The sequence below is a fragment of the Hyperolius riggenbachi genome, chromosome 10, assembly GCF_040937935.1.
Source record: "Hyperolius riggenbachi isolate aHypRig1 chromosome 10, aHypRig1.pri, whole genome shotgun sequence".
NCBI lineage: Eukaryota > Metazoa > Chordata > Amphibia > Anura > Hyperoliidae > Hyperolius > Hyperolius riggenbachi.
The window spans coordinates 157,962,751-157,983,259 of record NC_090655.1 but is presented as its reverse complement, the minus strand read 5'-3'; the positions used below and the strand labels follow the sequence as shown (position 1 = coordinate 157,983,259).

The following is a 20,509-nucleotide window of genomic DNA, read 5'->3' as shown; positions in this document are numbered from 1 at the left end:
ATGGCTTAAATGTCTCTCTTTCTTATCTCAAAGAGTTGGGAGGTATGTTAAAGGATACCTTAGTGGAAAATAAAATTAAAAACGGGACATGCATGTTCAGTGGGCTTTCCTCATGCCCACCACTCCTCCGACCCTCTTAGTTAGTCAGTAGCAACCCCCCCGAACTTACTTCTGGGTCAGGGTGGTCGCAGTTTACTGCGCAGGTGCTGCATACACTTGTAGTAGACACCGGGGCCGAGAAGCAGCGCTCTGCGCAGGCGAACTACCTAGTTGTGAAATCATAACTATGTAGTCCTGTGGGCCTCTGCAGAGTGCTCCTGGCCGTGTGAATGCTTACAAGGATACACTTCAGCAGGCAGCACCTGCGCAGTAAGCCGCATCCCGGAAGTAAGTTAGAAGGGTCGCTATTGACTAATGGAGAGGGATGGAGAAGAACGGGGGGAAAGGTGGGCATGAGGAAAGCCCACTAAACATGCCTGCTCCCCTGGTTTTCATTTTGTTTTCCATTAAGGTATCTTTAATCCTATACTATGAAATTACTACTGATGGGCACAGGGTGGGGTGTCTAGTGGGCGGGCACATCAGCCAGTGGGTGGACCCGGGGGGCCCAGGCCTGATGATGTGTGAGGGGTCCCAAAATTTCTGATGGCGGTCCTGCCTACAATGCTAGAAAATTTGGCACTGCTGAGCCATCGCCCTTGTGAGATTTTGGAAAGTGATATAGGAGGCCCAATGAAAGCCTATGGGGAATTTTTTGCACTTTTGCACCTCCATAACTCTGGTTTGCAGAGATGTAGGGAACCCAAAATTGGAGTGCAAGTACAACAATATGCCTTCTACCTGCGTGAGACATGTAGTGAGATTCAGACTATGGCTGCAATTTATGTTCGTCAGAATCTCCACCATTAACATTGTCAAAATAAACAGGTTTTTGTTACCCTAGGCTATGACCTCTTTGGCCTAGGGGCCCGAAACTCACCAGTCATGATCCTCCTAAGAGTCCCTACAATGCTAGAAAATGTGCCACTGCTGAGCCATCGCCCTTTGAAAAAATAAGAGATTTTTGAAAGTGAAAAAGGAGCCCAATAAAAGCCAATGGCAAAATTCAGCTCCTTTGCACCCCTATAACTCTGGTTGGTTATCACCCGCTGATTTTACCAGTTAATAGCAAAGGCCCCTTACATCCTAGCAACCCCAAATTTGCAGGACATGTTAAAAAGATAGCAGGAAACAATATTTAAATGACTTCTGAGGCCACAAATGTGAAAAAAATTAAATACCTTTTCATAATCCAGATCCATGGAGGACGCCATTCGCGCCCTCCCGTTCATTCCACCATGGCTCCTGCAGTAATACCGGTCCTGGTCGGGTCCTGACCCCTCCGAATGGGTCGGGTTCTCATTCCCACCTCAATATGGCTGCCAGATATGCGACTGCGCATTCCGCATAGACGTGATTGAGGCTGTGCAGCTCTAGGGCCTCCTCCCGATGCATCCTTTGTATGCACGCATATTGATGATGCGGCGGGAGGATGCCCTAGAGCTGCGCAGCCGCAATCGCGTCTATGCAGACTGCGCAGCCGTGGCAATCTGTGGTGGCCATATTGAGGGAGGAATGATAACCTGACCCATTTGGAGGGGTCGGGAACCGACCGGGGCCGGTATTACTGCGGGTGCCATGGCGGAATGAACGGGAGGGCGCAGATGGCGTCCTCCATGGATCTGGATTATGAAATAGTATTTAACTTTTTTCATACTTGTGGCCTCGGAAGTCCTTTAAAAAAAAAATTATATTTTTTATTATTTTTATGTGCGGAGTGTGGGGAAAAAAAATGACGTGGGGTCCCCCTTCCCGAGCCTCTGTAACCCCTTGTCCCCCATGCAGGCTGGGATAGCCAGAATGCAGAGCCCCGACTGACTGGGGCTTCGCACTCTGAGCTATACCAGCCCGCATGGTCCATGGTATGGGGGGGCTCTGGAAGGGATGGGCGGCCAAGCCTCCCCCTCCCCCCCACCCCAGAGCCCTTGTCCAATCCATGGACAAGGGGCTCTTCCCTACCTCCGGTTCCCCAGGAGGAGGTTGGGTCGACGACTCACTGGGGGGGGGGGGGGGTTCATGGTGGCATCTGGAAGTCCCCTTTAAGAAGGGGACCCCAGATGCCCACCCCCCTCCCAGGAGAAATGAGTATTGGGGTACAAAGTACCCCTTACTTATTTCCACAAAGGGTTAAATAAAACAAAAACACAACCACAAGAAAAGTATTTTATTATTCTACATTAACAAGAAATACTTACATGTACCTTTAAAAAAATGTTCCCACGCCCATATCCTCGGTAAACGGTAAACGATCCAACGTATACAGTATCCTCCAATCTTGCGTTTTTCAATTAAGTTGATTGAAGATCTCTCACGGCAATTAACTATACTATACCTTAGAATGCATCCTTCCAACGCATAGTGCCGGCTCCCGCTGTCCTCCCCGCATCCTCACCTGTCACCCTCACCTAGCCTGTCACCTGGTGCACCCATGGGTGCACCGGGTGCCAGCCTAGGTGAGGGGTGACAGGTGCAGGCAGCTGGGGAGACAGCGGGAGCCGGCGCTATATGTCCTGCACACAGGGCCGTGCAGAGGATCATCAAGGGGGGGTGCTCAAATTTTAAAAAGGGGCCCTAATCGATCAATTGTGCTAAATTGTGTATATAATACCCCCTCTCCAGAAAGCATTAGACAGTCTTAACCCCTCCCCCCCTCACACACACCTTTATAGAAGTATCAGACAGACTTTGTGTCTTCTTCCAACCAACTCCTTTGGCGCCACCACCCTCAAACCAGCAGTCATAGGTGCCCACTGTTAGAGTGGGCACAGTGGAGTCCACGGTGGAAGCACAGACTCACCTTTCATTACTGGGACCTCTGTCCCTCTAGATCAGCACCCAAGCTTATTTTCAGGAAAGTAAGCAGTGGTTGTGAATATGCAGTGGTTGCTAAGCATTAGTAGATGCAAAAGTGCCAAGGTGCAGTGGATGCCCAGATGCACTTTGTGCTAAGTTGCAGTGGGTGCTGAGATGCCAAAGTACAGTCTGTGTCAAGCTGCTGTGGGTACCAAGGTCCAGTTTGTATTGGGTGTTTATTTGCAGTGGGTGCTATGCTGTATTGGGTGCTGAATGGTGATAAACAATAGTGGGTGCCATGTGAGTGCTAATTGGTACAGGGAGCCATGTGAGTGTTGGACATGAGTGAGTAGGGAGTGTCACGTGTGGTCTGGATGTGTGCCATGGGAGAGTACTGAGTCTCATATGGGTTCAGACGAAGGGTGGGTACTGGGTACTATTTGTGTGCTGGCCATGGACAGGTACTACTACTAGGTGCATATAATGGCTTTGGAACTTGGTGCTGTGTGAGTACTGTGCCATGTGGGTGTTGATTATGGGGGTTGTAGGGTGTCATGTGGGTCTTAGGTGCAAATACTGACTGCCAAGTGAGTACTGGGAGTGAGTACATGGTAACATGTGGTTATTGGGTGCTGGCTAGTGGGTATTTGTTGTCATGTAAGTGCTAAATGCAGAAGCTGGGTGCCATGTGGGTTCTGGGTGCTGGCACAGGATTTCATGTGGATTCTGGCTGTACAGGTGGGTATTAAGCATTATGTAGGTGTTGATTGCAGGTACTCAGTCCCTTGTGAGTTCTGGGTGCAAGTACTGGATGTCATATGGGATTGCGTTTTGTTTGGAGTGGAGGCTTAGTGCAACTGGAACTACTGCAGATGAAACATGTAGGTGTTGGGTGCAGGTACTGGATTTCACATTGGTGTGAATACTTAGTGCCATGCCTGCACTGGGTGCTAGCTATGGGTGGGCATTGTGTGTCATGTGGATTCTGAGTGCAGGTACTTTGGGTGCTAGTACTGGTTTATGTGAGTGCAGATAGTGGGTGCCATGTGGAGGCTGGTTGCAAGTACTGTGCCATGTGGGTGTGAGTACTGGGTGCCAGCTATGGGGTGAAAGGGTGCAGTTATTGGGTGTCATGTGGCTTTTTGATGCAAGTACTAAGCGCCATATGGAGGCTGGATGTGAGTATTGGGTGCAGGGTGCTTCTTGCAAGTACAGGGTGCTTGCTATAGTGGGGGTTACTGGTTGAGTGTAATGAGGGTGCTGAATATTGGTGGGATTGCAGTGGGTGTAGGGAGTGGGAGGTCACTGTGGTTAGTGCTATGAATGGCATAGTTGCTACTAGAGGAGGTAGAGGTCAGTGTGGGTACTGGAGGAAGGGCAGGTCAATGTGGGTTCGGGGTGGGGGAAGTAACTGTGGGTGCCGTGGAAGGTAGAGGTCAGTATGAGTGCTGGATGAAAGGGAGGTCACTATGGGTTCTTTGGGGGGGGGTCACTGTGGGTGTTGGGGGAGGTAGAGGTCATTGTGGGTGCTGGAGGAAGGGAAGGTCACTTTGGGTGCTGCTATGAATGGCATAGTTGCTGCTAGGGGAGGTAGAGGTCAGTGAGGTTGCTGGAGGAGGTAGAGGTCAGTGTGGGTGGCGAGGGAAGGGTAGGTCACTGTGGGTTCTGTGGAAGGAAGAGGTCAGTATGGGTGCTGGAGAAAGGGGAGGTCACTGTGGGTGCTGGGAGAGGTCATTGTAGTTACTGGAGGAGGGAGTAGTCGTGGATGCTGTGTGTTGGGAGAGGTCACTGTGGGCGCTCTCACTGTAGGTGCTGCTTTTGGGATGGAAGGTCCTTGTGAGTGCTGCAGGGGACAGGAGGGTAGCCTCTGGGGGAGGGAAAGATCACTGTGGGTGCTGGGGGAGGGATTGATCAGTGTGGGTGCTGGGGTAGGCAGGATCACTACTAGAGCTGGGGAGGGAGAGGTGATTGTGGGTGCTAGGTGAAGACAGAGGTCACTGTGGGTGCTGGGGGAGGGAGAAGTCACTGTGGCTGCTAGGTGGAGGGAGAGGTCATTGTGGGTGCCGGGGGAGGGAGAGGTCACTGTGGGTGCTGGTGGAGGGAGAGGTCACTGTGGGTGCTAGGTGGAGGGAGAGGTCACTGTGGGTGCTAGGTGGAGGGAGAGGACACTGTGGGTGCTAGATGGAGGGAGAGGTCACTGTGGGTGCTGGGGAAGGGAGAGGTCACTGTGGGTGCTAGGTGGAGGGAAAGTTTACTGTGGGTGCTGGGGAAGGGGAGGTAGAGGTCAATATGGGTCTTAGGTGGAGGGTAAGGTCAGTATGCCACACTAGGATTCCTGTCTGGGGCTCTTAACTTGAAAGTGTTCCAGGCGGGGTGAAGCTTCCTGTAGGTGGGCGGGGCTTATCGCAATCGGTGGTGGGGCTTATTTTGCGCAACCAGAGGGGCCCTGGGCACCCAGAGCACCCCCCTCTGCACGTGCCTGCCTGCACAGGACGCATTCTAAGGTATAGTAACCGGCTCATCAATGAGCCGGTTATTTTTGTATTGAATCAAATGAATCGGCCCTGAACCGATTCATTTGATTCAATACAAAAATAACTGTTATATTTAAAGGGGGGGGGACAGGTCTGCCTACCTATGAATTACTGGGGGGAGGGGGGAGAGGTCTGGCTACCAATGAGTTACTGGGGGGGGAGGGGTGAGACGTCGGGCTACCCATGAATTACTGGGGGGAAGAAGGAAAGGTCTGGCTACCTATGAACTACTGGGGGGGGGGGGGATTAGGTCTGGCTACCTATATTTAACTGGAGGGAGAGGTCTGGCTACCTGTATTTATATGTATATCAGATATACATGCATACAGATATATTATCAGATGTAGATGTATATATATATTTATATATACTGATATATATATGTTAAGTCCCCAATATCCACCACCAGCAGGGATCACCTGATGCCGTATTCATGTGCTTGTCTGTTGCTTGAACCAGGGGCGTAGCAATAGGGGTTGCAGAGGTAGCGACCGCATCGGGGCCCTTGGGCCAGAGGGGCCCCGAGGGGCCCTCCCTCAACTACAGTTTTAACTCTTTATTGATCCTGTGCTCATAATAATCACTTCTATAGATACTTTGAATAGTACTAATCATTAACAAACTGTTCCCCATCCCCTTCTTGCACCTCTGACACTGTAGTTGCCATTGGCAGGGTTTGCTGCCCCATATCAATTGTTATGTATAGAGTGCTTGGGGGGCCCCATTGTAAAACGTGCATCAGGGCCCACAGCTCCTTAGCTACGCCACTGGCTTGAATCACCAGCAGATAGAGCACAAACCTGCTCCAAAATACTCACTAAACCTCCAGCAACCTTCTTGCAGCCCTCCTGAAACTCCTAGCGGCTTTCTGCCATCCTCCTTGCATGGAAACCGGCGTGTTACCTGACCTGCCTAGAGTCAAGTGATACGCCTGACCTGCCTTGCAGAGAGGACGTCAGAAAGCCACTGGGAGCATGCTAGGAGCTTCAGGAAGGCTACAAAACATCACTGGAGGCTCGGTAAGTATTTTAAAGCCTGAAAACCAGTCCAAACTACCTCCCCCCCACCCCCCCCCCCCAAAAAAAAAAAAAAAAGCAAAAAAACCTGAAAGGGACACTGAGCAGGGGCAATGGGTATGCTTTTAAGTATACCCAAGTGTATATGAAGAGTATACACTTACACTCCCTCTCTTAATCCCTCTCCATCCCGGTATGCCCGCTCTCAATGCTATTGAAACCATGGCTCTTACAGAAAGTAGAGCTGTAACCTGAAAAATGATGTCTGCGGGTGCCAGATGGGCCGGTCTGAGTATTTCACAATCTGCTCAGTTACTGGGATTTTTACGCACAATCATTTCTAGGGTTTACAAAGAATGGTGTGAAAAGGGAAAAACATCCAGTATGCGGCAGTCCTGTGGGCGCGAAAATGCCTTGTTGATGCTAGAGGTCAGAGGAGAATGGGCCAACTTATTCAAGCTGATAGAAGAGCAACGTTGACAGAAATAAACACTCGGTACAACAGAGGTATACAGCAAAGCATTTATTATGCCACAACACCAATAAAAGATAACTATTTACAAAAAAAATGTTAGGCATCCCATCTGCCGCCGGTGCCCTTAAGTTGGGCGATTTCTTCCTCCTGCCGCGCAGATCTCTCCCTCAACTCCAAAACCTGCTGTTGCAGGATCTGGAAGTCCCGCACTGGCACTCCCCGTTTCTGCCTCCTCAGCCTTTGCCTCAGCCTCCTAACTTCTCTTCTCACTTGTAAGTGAGAAGATAGAGAAACTGTGGAAAGAATGGGGAAAATAGGTTAACCTGATTGATACAATGATTATACATTTTACATGTAAAAAAAAAAAAAAAAAAAAAAAAACCTGTAATATGTAAAGCTTATACAATAACATTTTTGGCCCTGTTCCGCTATAGAAGTGATGCGAAGATAGCCAACTTTGCCGCATTGCCTCACTTCTGCTGGCCTTCACATCACTTCCGCATCTCCCGATGCATAAGTAAATGGAGGAGATAGGACGCGGATGCGGCCCTGCAAGAATCTGCAGCATGCTGCAGACTCTTGGATCATTCTACACCGCTCCGCATAACCTGCATACAATTGAAACTATTCCATTGCCGTGCAATGGTTTCAGGACACCCGCGGTGTGCCGCATCGTAGCGTATGTAATGGAAATGGACCATGACTTGAGTTAACTTAATATGAGATATTAATTATACAGTGCAAGATTTTTACCATATTGCAGGCTTCCGGTGCGCCTCCTGGCTACCCGTTGGCTGTGGTGGGAAGGCCCCGGAGAGGATGACCGGAAGTTGGGTCTGGCAGCGTGGCATGGCTGTTGGTCCCGGGGTTGAGGTGGAGCATTTCCAGCTGTAATAAAGAAAAATAAATAATGTAATCTGAACTAAATATGTCATATAAAATGGGTAAAAAAGTATTAAGTTTTTACTCAAACTACAATTATTTTGATTTGTATTTGAAAATAATGTTTCAAAAACCCTTATTTAAAGTGAACCTTAAAATAATTAACTTACCTGGGGCTTTTACCAGCCTCCTGAAAACGACCTGTGCCTGCGCAGGACAGTGACGGGTGCGAGGACGCGCAGTGGCTCGAAAACACCACTCAGACGTGGCAGGGGACTAAAGGATTGTCAAGTACTGGGCTGGCACCATTACATCTTCAAGAGGTCGGTAGAAGCTCCAGTTAAGTGAATATTTTTTAATGGCGTCACAGTAAAAATTCACTTTAAAGGGAAACCAGAGATTAAATAAACTAAAAGATTTACACACACATGGGGCTTCCTCCAGCCCCATGGGGACAGATCACTTCCACGAGACACCATCCTCAGTCTTCTGCACCTGGTCCAGTTACTTGGGCCCGTCACGGAAAGTCTGACGTAGGACAAGTGCACTCTTGGCGTATCTCTGGGAAGATACGTAGTGGGCGCAGTTGACTTGCACAGATTTACTGCGACTGTCCGAAGTAATGGGACCCGGTGCAGAAGATGGAGAAGACTGAGGACAGTGGCGTGGGAGCGATCCGTGCCCATGGGGCTGTGGGAAGCCACCAGTGTGTCTAAATCACACAGCAAAGATATCAAATGAGTGGCTTTGAGACAACTCTGTGTATGCCCTTGAGTGGCCCAGCAAGAGCATAAGCATCAATAAAATTTAATAACTGGCGAGATCTTAAAATGGCTGTGCACCAGAGCCGAATCATCCACAAGGCAAACCTAGGCAGTTGCATAGGGCCTGGAGAAGATCTAGGGTCCTGATTGATAATAGCACCTATTAAATCTTTCTAAAAAAAAGCCTGGTGATCGATCATCAGTGGTTATCAAAAACTAACAATTAGCAAATACTGCACAAATATCATCACTATGCCCACACAGGAGCATAAAAAATATTTTCTTTAACCCTTTTTGGAATAAGCCCCTAACAAAGCAAAATGTGGGAAAAGTGCTGCACTGTGAATAGCTTATGGATATATATACTTTAACTGTACATACTGCACAACTCTATAGTATTCAGCCCATGGAAATTTTTTAGAATAAATACATACAGCATATAAAACCCAAGATAGACATACATAAACTAATAGTTTGCTGACTTACATCCCATTTCCGCCACCACCCGCTTCAGCAGGTCCTGGTCCCTCTGTTTCAGGTCACTCCAAATGACCTGGACCTGCTTGATGGTTAGGACCCTCCGAAACTCGGTCCGCAGGATCCCCTGCACCCTCCCGACCACCACTTTCTTTGATGCAGGGGTGGAGAGGTCATAGCTATTAGCGGCCTCTGGTAAATTGCTGTAAAATAAATATTACAGTATTAATGACCAATGTATTATACATTAATTAACCACTTGCCGACCGCCCACAGCCGATGGGTGGCGGCAAAGTGGACGCCGAAAGGACAGCAATACGCCCAAGGGCGTTGCGTCCTTTCGGCATGCCGGGGGAGCGATCGCGTCACTGGTGACCCGTGCTCCCCCTGGCAACTGGCTCCGCCCACCCGCAACGACAACCTGTCGGCCGTTCGGAAGCGCCGGCAGGTTGTTAACTCCACGATCGCGCATACAAAGTGTATAATACACTTTGTAATGTATACAAAGTGTATTATACAGGCTGCCTCCTGCCCTGGTCGTCCCAGTGTTCGAGGGACCACCAGGGCAGGCTGCAGCCACCCTAGTCTGCACCCAAGCACACTGATCTCCCCCCCTTCCCTTTGATTGTCCACAGCACCCCTCAGAACCCCCCTGCCCACCCCCCAGACCACTGTTTGCACCCAATCACTCCCCTAATCACCCATCAATCACTCCCTGTCACTATCTGTCAACGCTATTTTTTTTAATTCCCTAAACTGCCCCCTGGGGACTCCTGATCACCCCCCAACACCTCAGATTCTCCCCAGACCCCCCCCCCTGTGTACTGTATGCATCTATCCCCCCTGATCACCTGTCAATCACCTGTCAATCACCCATCAATCACCCGTCAATCACCCCCTGTCACTGCCACCCATCAATTAGCCTCTAACCTGCCCCTTGCAGGCAATCTGATCACCCACCCACACCATCAGATCGCCTGCAAACCTGCCGTCAGATCACCTCTCAAGTGCATTGTTTACATCTGTTCTCTCCTCTAAACACCCACTAATTACCCATCAATCACCCATCAATCACCCCCTATCACCACCTGTCACTGTTACCCATCAGCTTAGACCCTATTCTGCCCCTTTCGGGCACCCAATCAACCGCCCACACGCTCAGATTGCCCCCAGACCCCCCCTTATCAATTCGCCAGTGCATTATTTACATCTGTTCTTCCCTGTAATAACCCACTGATCACCTGTCAATCACCCATCAATCACCCCCTGTCACCCCCTGTCACTGCCACCCATCAATCAGTCCCTAACCTGCCCCTTGCGGGCAATCTGATCACCCACCCACACTATCAGATCGCCCGCAGATCCGACGTCAGATCACCTCCCAAGTGCATTGTTTACATCTGTTCTCTCCTCTAAACACCCACTAATTACCCATCAATCACCCATCAATCACTCCCTGTCACCACCTGTCACTGCTACCCATCAGATCAGACCCCTATCTGCCCCTAGCGCCCCCAATCACCCGCCCACACCCTCAGAACGCCCGCAAACCCGCCGTCAGATCACCTCCCAAGTGCATTGTTTACATCTGTTCTCTCCTTTAAACACCCATTAATTACCCATCAATCACCCATCAATCACCCCCTATCACCACCTGTTACTGTTACCCATCAGATTAGACCCTAATCTGCCCATTGCGGGCACCCAATCAACCACCCACACGCTCAGATTGCCCTCAGACCCCCCTTATCAATTTGCCAGTGCATTATTTACATCTGTTCTTCCCTGTAATTACCCACTGATCACCTGTCAATCACCTCTCAATCACTCCCTGTTACCCCCTGTCACTGCCACCCATCAATCAGCCCCTAACCTGCCCCTTGCGGGCAATCTGATCACTCACCCACACCATCAGATCGCCCGCAGATCCGACGTCAGATCACCTCCCAAGTGCATTGTTTACATCTGTTCTTTCCTCTAAAAACCCACTAATTACCCATCAATCACCCATCAATCACCCCCTATCACCACCTGTCACTGTTACCCATCAGATTAGACCCTAATCTGCCCCTTGCGGGCACCCAATCAACCGCCCACACACTCAGATTGCCCTCAGACCCCCCCCCCCCCTTATCAATTTGCCAGTGCATTATTTACATCTGTTCTTCCCTGTAATAACCCACTGATCACCTGTCAATCACCCATCAATCACCCCCTGTCACCACCTGTCACTGCTACCCATCAGATCAGACCCCTATCTGCCCCTAGGGCACCCAATCACCCGCCCACACCCTCAGAATGCCCTCAGACCCCAGTCCTGATCACCTCGCCAGTGCATTGCTTGCATCTATTCCCCCCTCTAATCACACCTTGAGACACCCATCAATCACCTGTCACCACCTGTCACCCCCTAGCACACCTACTCATCAGATCAGGCCCTAATTTGCCCCGTGTGGGCTCCTGATCACTCGGCCAAACCCTCAGATCCCCCTCAGACCCCCTTCCTATCACCTCCCCAGTGCATTGATTGCATCTATTTTCCCCTCTAATCACCCCCTAAGACACCCATCAATCACCTCCTGTCACCCCCCTAGCACTCCTATCCATCAGATCAGGCCCAATACAACCTGTCATCTAAGAGGCCACCCTGCTTATGACCGGTTCCACTAAATTCGCCCCCTCATAGACCACCTGTCATCAAAATTTGCAGATGCTTATACCCCTGAACAGTCGTTTTGAGGCATTTGGTTTCCAGACCACTCCTCACGGTTTTGGGCCCCTAAAATGCCAGGGCAGTATAGGAACCCCATAAGTGACCCCATTTTAGAAAAAAAAGACACCCCAAGGTATTCCGTTAGGTGTATGACGAGTTCATAGAAGATTTTATTTTTTGTCAAAAGTTAGTGGAAATTGATTTTTATTGTTTTTTTCACAAAGTGTCATTTTCCACTAACTTGTGACAAAAAATAAAATCTTCTATGAACTCACCATACACCTAATGAGTTCATTGAAGTTTTTAGTTTTTTGTCACAAGTTAGTGGAAAATGACACTTTGTGAAAAAAAATCAATTTCCGCTAACTTGTGACAAAAAATAAAATTTTCTATAAACTCACCATACTGCTAAAGGAATACCTTGGGGTGTCTTCTTTCTAAAATGGGGTCACTTGTGGGGTTCCTATACTGCCCTGGCATTTTAGGGGCCATAAACCGTGAGGCGTAGTCTTGAAACCAAATGTCTCAAAACGACCTGTGAAATCCTAAAGGTACTCATTGGACTTTGGGCCCTTTAGGGCAGTTAGGGTGCAAAAAAGTGCCACACATGTGGTATCGCCGTACTCAGGAGAAGTAGTATAATGTGTTTTGCGGTGTATTTTTACACATACCCATGCTAGGTGGGAGAAATATCTCTGCAAATAGACAATTGTGTGTAAAAAAAAAATGTCATTTACAGAGATATTTCTCCCACCTAGCATGGGTATATGTAAAAATACACCCCAAAACACATTATACTACTTCTCCTGAGTTCGGCGGTACCACATGTGCGGCACTTTTTTGCACCCTAACTGCGCTAAGGGGCCCAAAGTCCAATGAGTACCTTTAGGATTTCACAGGTCATTTTGAGAAATTTGGTTTCAAGACTACTCCTCACGGTTTAGGGCCCCTAAAATGCCAGGGCAGTATAGGAACCCCACAAGTGACCCCATTTTAGAAGGAAGACACCCCAAGGTATTCCGTTAGGGGTATGGTGAGTTCATAGAAGATTTTATTTTTTGTCACAAGTTAGCGGAAATTGATTTTATTGTTTTTTTTTTCACAAAATGTCAATTTCCACTAACTTGTGACAAAAAAAAAAAATCTTCAATGAACTCACCATACTCCTAACGGAAAACCGTGTGGTGTTGTCTTTCTAAAATGCGGTCACTTGTGGGGTTCCTAAACTGCCCTGGCATTTTAGGGGCCATAAACCGTGAGGCGTAGTCTTGAAACCAAATGTCTCACCTGTGAAATCCTAAAGGTACTCATTGGACTTTGGGCCCTTTAGGGCAGTTAGGGTGCAAAAAAGTGCCACACATGTGGTATCGCTGTACTCAGGAGAAGTAGTATAATGTGTTTTGGGGTGTATTTTTATACATACCCATGCTGGGTGGGAGAAATCTCTCTGTAAATGAGCAATTGTGTGTTAAAAAAAAATCAAAAGATTGTCATTTACAGAGATATTTCTCCCACCCAGCATGGGTATGTGTAAAAATACACCTCAAAACACATTATACTATTTCTCCTGAGTACGGCAATACCACATGTGTGGCACTTTTTTGCAGCCTAACTGCGCTAAGGGGCCCAAAGTCCAATGAGCACCTTTAGGCTTTACAGGGGTGCTTACAATTTAGCACCCCCAAAATGCCAGGACAGTAAACACACCCCACAAATGACCCCATTTTGGAAAGTAGACACTTCAATGTATTCAGAGAGGGGCATGGTGAGTCCATGGCAGATTTCATTTTTTTTTTTTTGTCACAAGTTAGCAGAAATGGAAACTTTTTTTTTTTTGTCTCAAAGTGTCATTTTCCGCTAACTTGTGACAAAAAAAAAAAAATCTTCTATGAACTCACCATGCCTCTCAGTGAATACTTTGGGATGTCTTCTTTCCAAAATGGGGTCATTTGGGGGGTATTTATACTATCCTGGAATTTTAGCACCTCATGAAACATGACAGGGGTCAGAAAAGTCAGAGATGCTTCAAAATGGAAAATTTCACTTTTTGCACTATAGTTTGTAAACACTATAACTTTTACCCAAACCAATAAATATACACTGTATGTTTTTTTTTTTTTTTTTTTTTATCAAAGACATGTAGCACAATACATTTGGACAAAAATGTATACAGAAATTTTACTTTATTTGACAAATTTTATCACAGAAAGTTAAAAAAAATAATTTTTTTGACAAAATTCATGTCTTTTTTGATGAATATAACAAAAAGCAAAACTCGCAGCAGCAATCAAATAGCACCAAAATAAGGGCTGGTGCACACCGAGCGGCTTTTTGGGCGTTTTCAGATCCGCTTGCGGCTGCGGATCCGCTTGGTCAATGTATCTCAATGGGGTGGTGCACACCAGAGCGGGAGGCGTTTTGCAGAAACGAAACCTCCCGGGGTGAGGCATTTTTTGGATTTCGGATGCGTTTCTGCCTCCAATGTTAAGTATAGGAAAACCGCAAAACGCCTGTAAAACCACTTGATCTAGCGGATTTTGATGCGGATGCGGTTTTTAGAAGAATGCGCACTTCCAGGTCAAAGTGTACTTCCTGTGTGGCAGATTTGCATGAGGGATAGTAGACTGCGCATGAGGAAGATGGCAGCAAGGTGGTTTACCACAGAAAACTTAATCATTAAGATAAAAAAAAAACAGAACTGTATGATAAGTCATTGCCTGGATATAAAGACCACCAAAGGGGTCATGAAATCTGGAACAACATTGTCAAAGATTTTCTAGGTGAAAAATTGAATACTTTGAGCCAAAAGGGCAAGGGTTCTAAGAGTAAGTATATTTGTACAGTATGTGTTTTAGTTTCTGCACTTTGCCGACAAGATATCATCACCCCTCCTCTAAATGACTAATTCTCCAATTAGAACTTTCATTATCACAGGTCTCTGGCAAAGCTGTTCTCTCTATAGCCATCTCTAATTTTAAACAGCAGGTACATGTGTGTGTATGTACTCACATGTATTATGAGATAGGGTGCAATTTGACACTTTAGAGTGTAATGAATTAGACTGACCATACGTCCCGGATTGCCTGGGACAGGTCCCGGATTCGGGGTCCCCTGTCCCAGGCTGGTTCGGGTCCCGGGAAACGTCCCACATTTAGATGCAGGACGTCCCGGCTGCGGGAGTATGTGACGTCAATGTCCCGCCCCCCGCCGCCCTGCTGCTACTGCTCCCCTCCCTCCGTCTTCTGCCTGCATTGGCTAAGGACTCCCAGCGCTGTCTGGACCCGCCCCCCGCCCTGATGCTACTGCTCCCTCCCTGTCTTCTGCCTCCATTGGCTAAGGATTCTGTCGAGCAGGGCTACGGCAAGATGGCTGCCGAAGCCCTGTACTGGGGACTGTGTCTCCAGTACAGGGCTTCGGGGCGCCATCTTGCCGTAGCCCTTTCAGCGCGGGAGACGAGCAGGAGGAAGGTGGTCCCGGGAGCAGCGCGCCAGAGGCCGGAGACTTCTGCCAGGTGAGTAAATGCTTTCTTTTCCAGGTGAAATGTTTGCCCGCATTGCGTTTCTTTTCCGGTGAAATGTTTTCCCGCATTGCGTTTCTTTTCCGGTGAAATGTTTGCCCGCGTTGCGTTTATTTTCCGGTGTAATGTTTGCCCGCGTTGCGTTTATTTTCCGGTGAAATGTTTGCCCGCGTTGCTTTTTTTTTCTGGTGAAATGTTTGCCCGCGTTGCGTTAATTTTCTGGTGAAATGTTTGCCCGCGTTGCGTTAATTTTCTGGTGAAATGTTTGCCCGCATTGCGTTTATTTTCTGGTGAAATGTTTGCCCGCATTGCGTTTATTTTCTGGTGAAATGTTTGCCTGCATTGCGTTAATTTTCTGGTGAAATGTTTGCCCGCATTGCGTTAATTTTCTGGTGAAATGTTTGCCCGCGTTGCGTTTATTTTCCGGTGAAATGTTTGCCCGCGTTGCGTTTATTTTCTGGTGAAATGTTTGCCTGCGTTGCGTTTATTTTCTGGTGAAATGTTTGCCCGCGTTGCGTTAATTTTCTGGTGAAATGTTTGCCAGTGTTGCGTTAATTTTCTGGTGAAATGTTTGCCCGCATTGCGTTTATTTTCTGATGAAATGTTTGCCCGCATTGCGTTTATTTTCTGGTGAAATGTTTGCCCGCATTGCGTTTAGTTTGTACTGACATGTTTGCCCGCATTGCGTTTAGTTTGTACTGACTTGTTTGCCCGCATTGCGTTTATTTTCTGGTGAAATGTTTGCCCGCATTGTGTTTATTTTCTGGTGAAATGTTTGCCCGCATTGCGTTAATTTTCTGGTGAAATGTTTGCCCGCGTTGCATTTATTTTCTGGTGAAATGTTTGCCCGCGTTGCGTTTATTTTCTGGTGAAATGTTTGTCCGCATTGCGTTAATTTTCTGGTGAAATGTTTGCCTGTGTTGCGTTAATTTTCTGGTGAAATGTTTGCCCGCAATGCGTTTATTTTCTGGTGAAATGTTTGCCTGCATTGCGTTTATTTTCTGCTGAAATGTTTGCCCGCATTGCGTTTAGTTTGTACTGACATGTTTGCCCGCATTGCGTTTAGTTTGTACTGACATGTTTGCCCGCATTGCATTTAGTTTGTACTGACATGTTTGCCCGCGTTGCGTTTATTTTGTACTGACATGTTTGCCCGCATTGCATTTATTTTATACTGACATGTTGCCCGCATTGCGTTTATTTTGTGCTGAATTGTTGTCCATTGCTTTTATTTTCTGGTGTCCGGGGTAACTGTTACTGCATTTATTATTTAATGGTCATAGATGGCTACGTTTGCTGCTTTGTGGTTACGGTATACTATTAGCATCACACAGTTTCTGCACACCCATGATGCAAAGTCTCGTTTGTCCACATCATGGTGTAAACACTGCTTTCTTATGCCTCGCTGTTACATCATTATGTTAACTCCGCCCATACAATGTCATGGCCACGCCCATTTCTCACCGCGGCGCGCCACAGCCCCCCCCCCCCCGGTCTTCATCGCTGCGCGCTCCTCAGTCCTCCCCGCTTTTCGCCACGCCGCTCTGCGCCCCCCCCCCCCCCCCGCGACCCCTCCCCGTCCCAGGTTGGACCCACAAAAATCTGGTCACTCTAAATGAATAATATAGACATACAACACGGTTTAACAATTGTTTATTTGCACAATAATGATCATCAGGTAATGTAAGTAACTAGCACCCTGCAGGTTTTTAATTTCTTAAAGTTATGGCACAAAATAATCTGCTAATTTGTCTCTGTTTTGAATGGCAGAAATCGGACCACGTAAAGTAGCTGGTGGTAAATTTACAAGAGCACTGTTTGTAATATCCCCCTCTTCCTCCTCCATGTCCATGGTCATGCTATCTAGTGTTCTCACATAATTATGCAAAATACATGTTGCTTTCACAACTGTTATAGCATACTGTGGTTGCATTTTTAGTGCAGTGTGATAAATGCGCCATTTGTTTGCAAGAATTCCAAAAGCACATTCTACTACTTGTCTGGCTTTGGTCAGGCGGTTATTAAATACAAGTTTTTTCTGAGTCATATCTCTTTTTGCATACGGTCTCATAACATGTTCAGACAGTGAAAAAGCCTCATCAGCCACAAACACACAGGGTGGTTCTAGGGTGTCAGGCCAGGGGCGAGGTGGTGGTAAAGTCATCTGGCCCGTGCAAAGCTTCAAGCCAAATCGACTGTGCTGGAATACTGACGAATCATGAGAACTACCGTAAGTGCCAACATCCACATATATAAATTTCAAGTTAGCATCCACCACAGCCATGAGCACAAGTGAGAAGAATTTCTTATAATTGTAATGCAGACTGCCAGTGAATGCAGGCATAACCACTCTGACATGTTTCCCATCCACCGCTCCAAGGCAGTTAGGGAAATCAAGTTTTTGCCAAAAAAGCTGCATGTTAGCCTCCCATATAGGTCTGTCAGGAGTTGGCATAATTTCAGGTTGCAGTACTTTCCAGATCAATTTACAGGTGTCCAAAACTATGTATCGGATTGTACTTCTTCCCATGAGGAATTGGTAATGAAGTGCTGCATATGAATGCCCTGTTGCCAGAAATCTGCAAAAGAAAAGAAATAACATGTATGTTTATTTTTATTCCTAGTTGACCTCCTGCGGACAAGATGGAAGTCGGTCAGAGATAGTTACAAAAAGGAGATCGAAAAGCAATATCATGAATCCAAGAGTGGGTCGGGAAGTTCACAGCGAACCAAATACAAATATTGTGGCATATTAGAATTCCTACAAAAACATCATGAACCGGCTGAGTAAGTATGGCGTAAATGTTAACCTATTGCAATGTTGTACAAATTGGCCACTAGTACAGTGAAGGAAGTAGTAGCCCCAGAATGCTATTAATTAGTGTTTAACGCATAATCTGCCATCAGTCTACCAAATCTATTGGCGGACGTAGCTTAATGTAACCATGGAATAGGTCCTGTTTAAAGTGAAACTTACATGACAGGAATATGGACTGTTCATTACCCAACATACCAGTTGCCTGACAGTCCTGTTGATATGTTTGGCTGCAGTAGTGTCTGCATCACACATCTGTAAGTAACACACATCTACCTAAAACATTGCAAGTTTACTCAGTGCAGCTATGCTTGATCAGGGGCTGTGCCTAAAAGCTATGTACACAAATTATATCATAAATAAACAGGCAACTGCTATTGTTTGGCAATGAAAGATGCATAGCATTGTGAGAATATATTTGCTTTGACATCCATGGCCACTATTACAAAAACTAATTTTGTGCTTTTTCCTTACCAAAGAACTGAAGATAGCCTACCACCTGATCCTGAGGAGGACGAATTAGAGGTGACCCGCACACCAACAGTGATTTGGAAGGGGAAGAAAACACTCCACAGGATGGTGACACCGCTACAGTGGAAGACAGTGACTTTACTACACCAGATCACACACCACACAGCCCACCGAGTATTCGGACACGCACAACTCTCAGGTGTAGTAGAGGTGTGAGGCTATCTACACAAGGCAGGAGAATAGGAAGAGGTATGAGCAGGGCTGAATACGACCAGAAGCTGATTAGTTCAATAGAAAAGGCTGTTGATCATATGGAGAAACGAGAGGATGAAATGAAACAACTTAAAGAGCCATGCACACAGTATCTTTTAAGTTTGGTGCCATTATTACAAAAAGTGCCACCTGATAAACAATGGGCAGCCAGACATGCCATCTCTGAGACACTGGGGAGATTCTTAGTACCTGAGAGCCGTGCAGAAGACAATGTGCACAACTACTTGCAGCAACCACACCTGCCTGCTTCCAGTCAACAATATAATGCATACCCATAACTCTCTTACCATACGCAACGTAGTTATGACCCACCGCATTACCCACCAATGCATATGCCAAACATGCCATATGGTCAATAGCCTCATTACTCTATGCCTCCACCTCTGCACCCTGATCAAGGTAGTAGGTTTCATACATCATCTATACATAGTGACTCTTCAGTGTACACGGATTTAACATCTCACAGCCAGCCACAAACAACTGCTGATTCAGCTACACCTGCTTACAATCATGGCCCTGGTAGTATGTGTGATTTGCTATCACAACATGACTTATGCTCTGATTTTGTTCTTCTTTTACATTACCTCAATGTTATGAGGAGTCGTTCAGTTGGTGTGATCGATAGGCGAAAGTTAGTGTCTTGGCGTTGAAGGGCATCCTTCAGTTTGGCCAAAAAAATAGCATGCTTATGTTCTGATATACTGCTGTTTGTTATATAAACATTTTTCATTTGTGGCATATTGCTTTTGTGGATGAAAACCAAGTATGGGCAGCACATGTCCAATATCATATTTGGCCAGAAGAACAAAACATTAAAGCTAAAGATTTGGTTCAAACATTGCTTCATTACTGTGTCCCAGATGCTGATTGTTGCCTGACAGTCATATACAGTACTTAATTAAGTATGCTCCAGGAGTATGTAAGGTCATAATATGCTCCAAATCTTATGCGTAAACTATGGATATATACTATAGTAGTTACTGGTTTCAGAAAATGAGCTGGAGGCCTTATGCATTGAATGCATAACACATCAGGAACAAGTATAACAGTAATTTGGTTAGCTCATGTATACACCTTATTGATTAATGTGTTGTATTTCTGCTTTCAGTCAAACACAGTTAACTAACGGGCAAAAAGTGCTTCTAATAGCATTCCTCCCCAAAATACTTAGCCCCATGATAAAGATAACTGGAAACTATTTTTACCTGGACACAGACATTCGGGTGTAGCCAAAAAACTTGTCTGGATGCTGCCTCAAATCTCTATACAGGGTCCTAAATTGACCATTTTGGCGCCGCTGTTGTAGCATGGGATGCACCCAGTATCTCCGTGTCCTTGGCCTACGTCTCATATATGCTGCTACACAGAGCAATAACAGCACATCAGGAAACATTTTCAAAAACAAGTAACTCTTCTCTCAAAACCACAGTGTCACCTCTCCTGAACTAACCCACAATGTTGGTAAGGACCCCACCCTTTTTATATTGGTTTTTTGACTTCAATTGCTCAATGTGCTTCACATGTGTCATCAATATATCGCACTTTAACCCTTTGTTTAAGGTCTTTCAACCTCTTTACAGGAAAAACGCTAAACGCAAAACGCTACAAAAAACGCTATCAAAAACGCATGCAAAAACGCAAAATGCTTGCAAAATGCGACCAAAACGCCTCATCAACATA

General features: G+C 46.6%; 1 long non-coding RNA gene across 2 annotated transcripts in view; it reads left to right on the top strand.

The window, feature by feature from the left end:
• LOC137533796 (uncharacterized) overlaps window positions 1-19,595 on the top strand; it is a 171,931-nt gene extending 152,336 nt beyond the window's left edge. For both annotated transcript variants that reach the window (XR_011024217.1, XR_011024216.1), the window contains 2 exons: window positions 17,895-18,057; window positions 18,565-19,595. This is a non-coding gene — a long non-coding RNA (uncharacterized lncRNA). The remainder of the gene's footprint in view (window positions 1-17,894; window positions 18,058-18,564) is intronic.
• The last annotated feature ends 914 nt before the right edge of the window (window positions 19,596-20,509 follow it).